This window comes from Antrostomus carolinensis, unplaced genomic scaffold, assembly GCF_000700745.2.
Source record: "Antrostomus carolinensis isolate BGI_N321 unplaced genomic scaffold, ASM70074v2 scaffold22563, whole genome shotgun sequence".
Taxonomy (NCBI): Eukaryota; Metazoa; Chordata; class Aves; order Caprimulgiformes; family Caprimulgidae; genus Antrostomus; species Antrostomus carolinensis.
Window position 1 is genome coordinate 23,223 of NW_010306190.1, and position 11,611 is coordinate 34,833.

The following is an 11,611-nucleotide window of genomic DNA, read 5'->3' on the forward strand; positions in this document are numbered from 1 at the left end:
GAGTGGGAGAACTGTGGGGAGAGAAGGAGAAAATGCCAACGCTATGTCAGGAGAGCTCCATTTACAGCAGAGACAGCCCGGGCCGGTGAGCCGGGTCTGGGTGCAGTTTACTCAGGGTCACTTGGAGCCAGGCTGTGGTTCAGGGCTCTCTCAAGCAGAGCAGGGTTTGTCTCTGCAGTGTGCAATGGCTCTGGCTGATTAGGAGCAGAGCCCATCTCCTCCTTCCTGCCTTCCCCGTCAGCTGGAGCACACGGATTACAGGAACAGCTTCTTGTTTTTCTTCTCTCCCTTTTTTAATGAACAGTCTCTGTGATTGGCATGAGGAGCTGAGTCCTGGTAGGGCTGAGGAAATTCAATATTGCTAAGACCAGGACAGGAAACAGCACTGTGTTCCTGCAGTCACAACTCCACATTAAGTAATTTGTGTATTAAACTGAAGATGACACAACAAAATGTTGAAATTATCTTGGTCTATCCCAGTTTACAGGGCAAAATGAACTTAAAAGGGTTCAAAGTGGTACTCCTAAGACACCTATCACCTTGTTACCAAGCCTGGAAACATCTATTTGGGCATTTTTCATGGGACATGGGATCCCTCATCCAACACTGTCCTGCTATGCTCAAGTTATTGATTTATATGCTCAGCAGTTGAACAATGAAAAGGAAAAACTAAGACCAGAGAAAGCTGGGAAGGTAATGCCAGAATGACACTTTGACACAATCACTGGAAAATGTATCACTCCAGGTTTTCCACCCAAATCAAAGGAGGGAACGTGAAATTCTGCTGTCTCTAAACGCGAAGCTGAACGGCTGTAACCCTGTGGATTGTTTTGGGTAGAAAGTGTGCCATTGCCACTGGGCTGTGATAACCTATTCCCCACTGTTCATTAAGAAATTGCAACAAAAGCCTTGAAAACACACACTCGTCCACGTCTGTGGAAGTGAAGAGTCGGCCATCGAGCAACAGTCCTCTCCTCACTCACTCACTCACTTAACGATGTGCTTAAATAGAAGCTCCTGCTTAGTCACATCCCCACAGACACACACATCTCCAGTCCTATTTCAGCCATCCCAAACTAAGGATTTCTATTCAGGATCTCTACAAAGGCAGGACATACCCCCAGTACTGAACAGCAATTAAGCAGTTCACTGTCCTCTAAAACTCGTCTCCTGGAATCTTCATCAAGAAAATCAAGCCAACCCAAAGCAAATTAATAGAGATATGTCTGCTCAAAGTAAATAATTGTTAGAGCAACCTCTCTGCTAGGGAGGGTTTAATTCTCTTCTTTTCTTACTGTTTATAGAGTCACTGGCCAAGAAAGGACACGTTTCATTTTCTCCACTTCAGTGGGGTGATCTAATGGACTGGAGTGGACTCGCTAAAGCTCCAGAGCATGGTATAAATGGGCAGCAGCCATTAGACAGGGCAGGAACAGGACAAATCAGCCCCTTTTAGCTTCAGGTCCTCTCTATAGCCCATGGGATTGAGGTAATGCAAGAATTAGCTGAATAGAAAGCCAAGCATTCAATCCCTTAATGGCAGGAGCTGCCTTCCCTCAGGGACAGAACGCTTCCCTGCAAGCAGGACAGAGGGACACTGGGAGGAGACGCGGTGGCAGAGAGCCACAATTAGGGGGGCTCTGTGGTGAAGGCAGCAGGAAAAGGGCATTTTCCACATCGCAGCTGATAGGGAAGGAGCTTGAGAAGCCTGTGATTCTGTTTCCCTGGCCCAGGTGCTGGGAAGGGACGGGGCTGCCTCTTCAGCTGGGGCTGCCAGGGGACCCCTGGGTTGTGAGGTGGCCCCGTTGCCCAGCCCCAGGTTGCTCTGTGCTGTCCTCCACAATACATTCACCAGTTAGAGCAGTCCAAATTCCCTCTGACTTGACTCTGTGGGGCAGCTGTGCACTTATTTGACTGACCCCTGGGAGCATTCCCTGGCAGAAGTGATCAGGAAAATAAATTTTCAAAGTCACCTGAGTCAGCATCATTCACAAGCCCAACCTGTACCTCACCCACGCAGGCACTTGGACCAGAACTGCTGCAGGCTCTTCCAGTCCAGGCACCAGAAACAAGTCTGGGTCTGATTCACCACTCACCCCAAAAGAGCAGAGCTGCTGTCTGGAGTATCTGTGATCAATATATAGAATCAGTGAGACTGGAATAGCTATTGTAGAGCAGCAGTGAAAGTCGTGCCTCGACACAGCACCTTGTTCCTGGAACGGGCACAGAAGCAAAACGAGCTGTGGAGATTAGTCACTGCTCTGAGCTCGTGCTTTGGCCAGCGTGGAGTCACAGCCTGAAACAATGCTGTTTCCTCTGAAAAATGATTCAGATGTCTAATGCACACCCCACTTCCCAGCCCAACTCCTAATTCCACTGTTTCTACCATGATTCAAATACCAGGTCCCTTTGAAATCCTGTGAAGACACCTGCCCTGACCTGCCAGGGGGTTCAGATCGCGCTTTTCTCCCACATCTCTCCCTACAACCTTGCTCGATTTCTCTGCCCCTGCTGTGAAAATGACCAACCTGCCCTCACTGCAATGTCAATGAAGAGGAGTTGCTCCACTAAGTAAATGAGATAAAACATTCTCAGATGAAGAGCCAAGGAGAAGGCGGGCCAGCACATCCAGGACTCCCAGGGTGTGTTGGAAGATGAGCACCAAGGCGTGCAGTGTGTCTGCTGCTGGTGTACATTCCCCCGTGCCTGTATGTGACATTCAGATGGGACAGGAGACACCTGCCCTGCTCCCTGCTTCATTTTGGCTGAGCACCACGAGCAGAGCCAGACAGATCCACCCTGAACGCGCGTCTCCTGCCTTCCCCTCTGCAGATGGGTGTCCTGGTGCAGCACTGTGACCTGCTTTATAGAGACAAGTGCACTTTAGAGTGTGCCCCTCTGAAAGGCATTTGCAGCTAATGGGGGAAGGCAGGGAGAGAATAAACACAAAAAACCACTTTTTTCAAAAGCCAGTGTAAAATGGTGTGGAATTAAGCGAGCAGAACAGAAATTACAGCTGGAGTCCATGATCCGGGCTGAATAACTGAACAGCTGGAGGCCTTGTCCTTGAGGTGCCAGGGGGTGGCTTGTTCTTCAGATACCTACTTACCACTAGCACATTTCCAGATCTATTGGAGAGACTTGTTCCAGTTTCAAAACAACTTGTTCCAGTTTCAAAACCCCTCTCCTTACACCAAAATAAATGGTAAAAAAAGGCTGATGAAATAGAGAGTCGACTCAGAGGCGATTGGAGGCATGGCAGCTCCTACCCACTGGGTATAATTTTTAACAACCCAAAGCAGCTCCAGAATAAAGCGCAGAAAATGTCAGCCCTTTGTATGAAAGGGCTTTTGAAAAAGCCAAGCTGATTCCAATTTGCCAGAGGCATTAAGACAGCATATGTCACCGTGCCTGGGAACCGAGAGGCCGGGGCTTGGCTCCAACCTGCCCAATCATGGAGCCGCCACTGCTGGAAAAAAATGCGGGCCCAGTGAGCCCCGCCTCCCCCCCTCCTGCCGGGAGCCGCTTCCAGCACGCTGGCACTCGGTGCAAGCCACCTGCAAGCCAGATCTGGTCTGTTGGAGGAAACTGGGACCTATTTTAGTTGCCCAGCTGCAGCTCAGCTCATTTGCAAGAGGCAGCCTGCCACATCAGAACTCCTTTAGGAAGCACCAGGAGGCAAACCAATCTGCTGCCTCCCAAAACAAGGCGGGTAGGAGGGTGCGTCTCTGCCCCGGCTCGGATGGGGAGCAGAGGGGATTGCTGCGGGAGGCAGGAGAACACACGGGCTGTCTCCTCACTGAACAGCCTCTGCTTTGCTTCACGGGAGAGCTCTGACATCCCCAGCCTTAGACATAAAACTCCAGGGCAACTGAAGTTTGTGCCAACATCTCCTGGAGACTGCTAGGGTCTGGCACACCAAATGTGGGTAGAGGCCTTGCAGGGCACGGAGACCCTCCCAGCAACCGCCTTTTCAACTCAGCTCTCCACCAGCTGCCCCCCTTCCCAGGCAGGGGCCACCCCTCCCTGGGCTCTGACATCCCCAGCCTTAGACATAAAACTCCAGGGCAACTGAAGTTTGTGCCAACATCTCCTGGAGACTGCTAGGGTCTGGCACACCAAATGTGGGTAGAGGCCTTGCAGGGCACGGAGACCCTCCCAGCAACCGCCTTTTCAACTCAGCTCTCCACCAGCTGCCCCCCTTCCCAGGCAGGGGCCACCCCTCCCTGGCTGCCACCGTGAGGGCCCCCACGGCTGCTCTGGCCAGGGAGGATCTGCTGTTGAAGATGCCAGGCAGGTAATCCCATCCCTTCTGGGGCCAGCCATGGACATATGTCATCCCATGGCATTGACGAGGGACGTCAGCGTCCTCAAGAGTCGGTGACCAGCTGAGCAAAGAGGGAAGAGGGTCAGGACGGGTCCCTGCAGACCTGGTGAAGCAGCAGAGTTGAAGAGTTTGCCCTGGGTCTTAACCTTGGGGTCTGGTGTGTGGTGGAGCCAGATACCCGGGTTGCACCAGACCTCCGTGCCGCTGCTCCAGACACGGCTGCAGAGCCTGTGGAGCAGTCCTCTGCCTCTCCTAGCTGCCAGGAGGGAGGGACTGTCACTGCCACCGTGCTGTCCCCTGCCTGCTCTCAGCCTGGCCACGCAGCTCCCCTCGGACACTCCATCATCTCCTCAGCTGCAGAGCAGCGCTGGACCTGGGTCTGCTCCCGCTCCCCGCAGCAGCTTCCTTCTGAAGCCGATCTCAGCGAGCACACAGCACACCGGAGAAGCTGCTGAGCTACCACAGCAGCCTTGGAAGCTGTGTCACGGCACTGGTGGGTGATATGTACCCAGGGAGCATGGAAAGAGCTAAGCCAGAGCAGAATAATGAAATATAGCCATCACTTCCCAGGCCTGGCCTCTTACCAGATACAACTTCCTTCTCTTTAGTCACACATTCCTGTTCTCCTGCCAGAACGCAACCTCAGACCTAAGAGCAGAGATGACTGAAATGCCGGTGCTCACACGTACCCTCTGTCCTCTTTCTTGCTCCAGCTGGAAGGCACCTGCTCAGCTACCTGAGGAGCAAGCAGAGAACTGCCCCTCCACAGGAGAGCAGGGCTGTTGGTGCCTGGTTGTGTGTCAATAAAAAGCAGTGGAAATCCAACCACAGAAAAGAACAAGAGACCCATATCCTCCTGAGAGCAAAATCGGTCCCTCCCACATTGACTGCCCTGTTTTCTTACTCCAAACTGTTGGCCAGGTGGGATGGATGGGAATGAGTCAGACACAGGGTTGGTCACCAAGCGAACAGGAAATGAGAAGTATTGTCCGTGCAAAATGTGCTTATCAGAGCCTGGAATGAATATGTTCATTTTCTTAGGGAATGTTTTTAGTGGAAATGTTCCTAATATTTTTTTCAAGCAAAAGGCCTAATGCCTCAAATTTTTCCCCCTATTTTTTTTTCTCTATAGAGGAAGGCTGAGGCTGTTATTTGTGGAATAAAATGTTCCTCTGACGTTAGCCTACAGTGAATGTCCCAGGAATTCCACTTTACTGGTAGGAATGATCAGAAACCAGCAAATCCTAAAGCCACCCTGAAAGAATGTTCCATAAAGGGCATTACAGGCTCATAAAGCAGCTATTGCACCTGACGCCAGGAGTTTGGGGAGCCAAACGCTCTCACGTCAAACCAGAGCAACGCAAACTTCAATGGGACGTGCTGGCAGCTCCCTGTCACAAACAAACTGCAGACCAAGAACTCCTCGTTACTACCTCACTCATTTCAAAGCGTAAATGTAATTAGCATGATCTGATCAGGGACAACAGATAGAGGCATAATTTGCTGACAACAGGATTTGCAATAATTAATCTCCCAGATCTTGCCTTACAGGGTCATGGACATCTTGAAATGGGAAATGGGATGTTTAAATCATTTGTGTCCCTTTAATCATCTGCACCAGCCGGGGTGACGCAGGGCCCAGACTCTGGCAGGCCTGGAGAGGAGAGGAGAAGCTTGGGAGCTCCCACCCCGGGGTCCAGCAGGCAACCTCAGTCCCCTTTGCTTCCAGGGACCAGGACTCTGCACATCAGGAGGAAGAGCCCTGCTTTCAGCTCATGGAAGGAGCTGTAAATCCTTTACAGACATCAGTTCAAGTAGCACTGATCAACACTGGAGTAGTTCAGCACGGAGGTGGAAGCCCTAAACCAGAATGCCATCCAGCTAAGCCCACAGGCTCTGGGGTTTACCACGGGGTGGGTGTGGGGAGGTTTCAGCTGCGCTAGTGAATAAAGAAGACGCTCAGATAAGACTGGTGTAAAATCAGTAACCAGACAGCACGTCTGACACAGGCTCACAGCCCAGCAGGACGGGGAGGAGTCAGGCAGAGCAGACAGGGCACGGGCAGGGTTTAGAGAAGCCAAGTCAGGCATTAACCTTGCCCTGCAAAGTGCCAGGAGAGCTGGAGGAGCTCAGCATCTAAAGCCTTGCTAGTCCTGGGCCTTGCTGACACTACCCACAATAAACCAGTGACTGTCAGTGAGAAGAGCTGGATGCTGTGCTGGAGACACCTCTGCTCCCTCACAAAAATCAGGGATGCGTCCTACATCCTCCCTGTGCTCTCTCTGACCACAAAGGGCTTTGTTTCAGCCGCCCAACTTGCCTCAGGAGGGAAAGGATGACACGAGCAGGGGCACGCGTGTCTCCAGGTCTGCCCACGTGCTGCTCGTCCCCACGGCATCCAGGCAGGCGGGCGCTGCAGCCTGAGGTGGGAATTGGCTGATGCCAAACGCTGTGGAATGAGCCTGAGAGAGTAATGTTTCTTTCATGGGGAAAAAAAGATCCTGCTTACTTGAAAGGCAGCTGAAGCAGAGATTAAAAAGGGTACCTGGAAGAGGTAAATAGAGGCAGGATGCAAGCTGGAAATGGAGCCACCATATCCAGTGCTGAGCTCTGGCCCCTGGGCTGAGGTTGGCTGACTTTGCTCCCTGGAAGGAGGTCTGTCAAAACTCTCCTACCTTTGATCACCTTTAGCAGGAAAATGATGTACATGTTAGATGCTCATTAACATTTATGGAAGTCATCTGCTGCAGCAGCAGCTTATCTTGTCTGCTATTTGCCTGTGGGGAAAAAAGAAAACTCAAAAAAGGCCTGCACAGAAAAGCCCCAGGACCACAGGACTGGAAAGATGTTGCTGCAAAGTCCATCTGATCCCTCAGCACCAGCCTTACTTCTTGCTCCCACAGCAATTCCCACACAGCGGAAGCAGCTCACGGAGGGAGCTTCCCAGCTAAACTCTCGCTGCTGCTACACCAGGTTCAGTGGTTAACTGGAGACACTCAGCTTTTCGAAAATGGTTCACTGAGCACAGCTGTCACCAAACAAGAGCGGAGCAGAGACTGAACAAGTGCATTGGGGGAAATCAGATAATAGAGGTGGAAAGTGTCCTGTGATCCATTTAACTGTGGCTGCTCCCAGGAGAGCACCACGGAGCCCACTGGATCTGGTGATCCAGCGTGACCGTGTGCACACAGAGGTGTGGAACACGCTCACACACAGCAGCCCTTGGGCAGGGCAGGACGTGTGACCCTGCCAGCCGGCTGCTGGGACCAGCAGGAACACCAGCAATAGTCCCTGTGAGCAGGTCTGGAGGGAGGGATGGGCACTGTACTCTGGCCAGGACTCATCTCGGTGAGCTTGTCTCTTCCCAGAGCCTGTTCAGCAGATGAAATCTCATCAAAGCACTGTGTGGGGTTTACACTGAGCCAGGTGAGTCCTGCAGTCTCTCCTGCTCACCTGGCTCAGACAGACTCAGACCACTCTCCCCACCTCTGCCTTCACAATTAAGAAGTTGTTCTTGCCAGGTTAAGGACACATCTTTCTTTACAGAGCAGCCAGCTCTGTTTACCCCTAATTGCACTCTAGGTAAGAGGTTAAGAGGAGAAAGGATCTTATTATCTGGATAAGCTGAAAAAAAACCTCCCCAAGCAGGAGGGCCAGCGCAGCTGCTGGGGCTTCTCCAAGGGCAGGACTCTGCCTCTGGAACCTCCCCAGAGCCTCAGCCCTACCCCGGAGAATTAATTAGCTGCTCCTTGTGCCTGGGCAGAGAGTGGAGAGAGATGATTCCTTTGTGTTATGAGAGGAATTATGAGACAGATGAATTAGGTCTCGCTCAGTGTTCAGAGTCAGTTACAGCCCAGCCTGGAACAGCTCAGGTCTGTACAACGTGTCGTACCTGCGTATGTCCTCGCACACAGAGCTGTGCTGAAGAAGGAAGGATTCCTCCTGCAAGGGCCTGAGACTACTCAGACAAATCTTATCGATCAGCTGAGGTCTGCAGAACAAACCCTCATGACATCAGCCCTGCCCCGCAGCCCAGGGGCCAGCAGCGTGACCGCGAACGCCTGACATGCCGGGTGCCCTCCGCCCCGCGGTGAAGGTGCTGGTTTCACAACACCAAACGTGACAGGCCCTGTAAAGAGGTGGTGGTGGCTCCGCTCTCCATAGCTCTGACCCAGCTAAAAAGCAGCAAAAAGGCTCGTGTGCAGTAAATGAACCCAGCAGCCAGGACGAGGGGGAGCTGTGAGTGCACAGCACAGGGAGTACGTGGGGCAGCTGCCAGGGCACCCAACTGGGATTCCAGCAGGATCCAGTAAGTCAGAATTGAATGAAGGAAGCACAGAGGACTTCAAACAAACCATCAGGATGATTCACCCACCTGGCAGAAAGGGGTTTTAAACAGAGTATCAGAAAAAGCAGGTTTGAGAATGCTGCATTTAGTCTGAACTGGACAGAACAGGGCACGTGTCTGTCAATAGTCATTGCTACCAAAGGAATGTGGAGCCCGTTTGGCAGGGTGTGTGCTCTGCCTTCATTTCCATGCAGATGTACTCGCATTTCCCATGCAACTCAGAAAATATGCCTGTCATGTCCAGGTAGGGATGCTTCTTGCCACAGCTGAGAGATGCTGGAACACACTCTGTGTGAAGCACACCGCATTCACGGCAGGAATTGCTTTCCCATCTCCCGAGCACACCAGTCAGTTCTGAAGCAATTTCTCCTTCTCTGTTAACAACGTAAAGCTTTGGCAGATTACCCAACTTAAAAAGTCATTTAAACTGCATTTATAAAATATTTCATGAAACATTTCTAAAAACATTGCCACTTTCACTCCCTAGCCATGACAGTAGCAGTTGAAAGAAAGATAGTGCAGTGAAACCTCCCTCTTAACTCAGATCTCTTGAAATTTCTGCTGCTTCAAGCTGCTATTTCTAGTCTGTATTCACTTAAAAGGTGTGGAAAATAGGCATATTCAATATCAGATTTGTGTTGTTTTAAAACTCGTGGAAGTAAATTCTTTGATCTAATCACATGTAAATTATGTGTCACTGTTAAAATATGGGACTGCATGTAAATCTCAGATACAAAAGAAGTCATCACCGTCTCCATGTAGAATGAAAAGAAATGTAGAATATTAAAATCAGAAGGTTCAACTTTATTAGCATAACAGCTTCAGTTTATATTCATGTGCACCAAAAATGCATTCACAGCAAAATAACTCAGAAAGAAGAAAAGCCCTGATTCAGCAGAGTAATTTAACTCATGTTTAGCTTTAAGCATGTCCTTAAGTCCAGCTGGGCTTAAGTCCAGATGAAGAAAAGTCCTCTGATACTCAAGACAAAGCCAATAAAAGTTGAACAGATGATTGCAGGCTGACCAAAAAATCCAGAATAGTTTTTTTATCTGAGTTCAGTCTTTGCTTCAATTCAAGTGTGTTCCATTGTTACAAACCTCTTTGTCCAGGCCTAAACCAAGTCCTTTGAGCGCAAGAAATTTATAGTAAATCCTTATCCTTGAAGGATGGAGGACAAAAGCTCCCAGACTGCATCAATCTTCCACTGACAGCAAGAGGGAGATGGAGCAGCTACAGGTACCACCAGCAGAAGCCAAATGGAGTGTCCTGGTGTATGCAGAGAGCTGAAGAGGACACTGCTCTTCCTCTCTTTTGTGTGGAAAAATGCAAGAGGCCATGAGTTCCCACCTGCTCCCTTCTCCCCCTGCGCTGGGCAGCAGTCCAGAGCCTCATGGCATCAGATCCCCTCCCCGTCCTCCCAGTGAGGGGTATGCTGACGTAGCTGGGAGATGTGGAGGGAGGTCTCCAGCTCTCCCACGCAAAGGAAGGGCTGGAGAAGGGACTTACACAGAGGTGGCAGGTGGCAGAGAGCTGGTTGCCTCCCCTACGCGCTACGGGGACAGCGCCCACCTTGCAGGAGGTGATTTTCAGGGACAGACGCTGATGCGAGGTGGTTGTGGCCACCACGTGCAGAGGTGGATCCCTGACCTGGCAGGCTGCTGTGACTCCCTCCGAGAATCAGCAGTGCCTTGTCAGGCTGCTCTCAGATTTCCCAGCTCAGTGATCAGTGACAGCTCCGTTACAGACCATCGCGGCGATGAAGCCACGGCTCAACTGCCGGAGCAGGGAGAACAGGGAAACACAGAAGGGTTTTGTGACCTGTCGTGGTGAAAGCATCACCCATTAGCCGCAGCAAAGGATACGAAGCAGCACTGCCAGGCTTGGGGAAGATGTGTATGTTAAAAGCTGAGTAAGATAAAAATCACAGGGAATGGTTTTCAACCACTATTAAGTGGAGAAAATCCGTGTTACCCTTCAAACAACAGCGCCTGGCACCCAAACAGAAAAGAAAGGAGTCTGAGCTCACACACATGCAAGAGGCTAAGAGATGCTAACTGATGCTAACAGACTCTGGGACTCCCTCGAGAGGGTGTTCTGGGCTTGCTGGGCTGCAGTGGGTGATAATGGGAGAGGAGAGGGGAACCCTGCAGTGCCACTGCTCAGACTGACCCTCTGCTGATAATAAACAAAAGTGCTTGTTAAGACCATGAGCTTTTCAGGGCAACAGCAAATTCTTACTCAATATGTATATGACACTTAGAGAAGGAAAAGCAACATTGGCAGTGAAGCCAAAGATGTTAGCATCAAAATTGCAATGAAAAAGACTCTGAAACTGAGGAAGAAACACACCTGAATAATCTGGACCATGGGCTGCGCCTCCTGCGAGCACAGGCATCAGCAGGGGAAAACATTTTGTCATATTCCAAAAGTCTTGATACCCTAAAAGCTCTAAACCCCCTAAAAACTCTTTGGTGACATGAATTCAACCATTTCCCAACAATCTTCTTTTCCACAGCAACCCTGTTCCGAGGCAGTGCAAAGCGTCACTGGCCCCACGCACACTGGAGGAGATCACTGCTTTCCCTCTCTGCACATGAGGTGACTTCACTCTGTTTGCTGTGAGCTTTTGCAAAAGGTTCCTTTCATCAGCTGCCTTTGAGGTTCTTTGAAAAATGGAAATAATTAGGCACGTGTATTTTCATTGGCACAGAGAGGCTGAAGCCTGATCTGAAAGGCTTTGCCTTTGCAAGAAAATAATAGTCCAATTAAATGTACTTTATTCTCTGAAGTTCAAAAGCCACAGCTTTGGGGGCAAGAATTACGTGCAGAACAGGGATATAGGTATATATAGGACTGGGGTTAAAGCTAATCTGCTTGGGTTTACAGAACAACAACGCTGATGATTAATAGAGAAGCAAAGGGTGAAAGCGTGA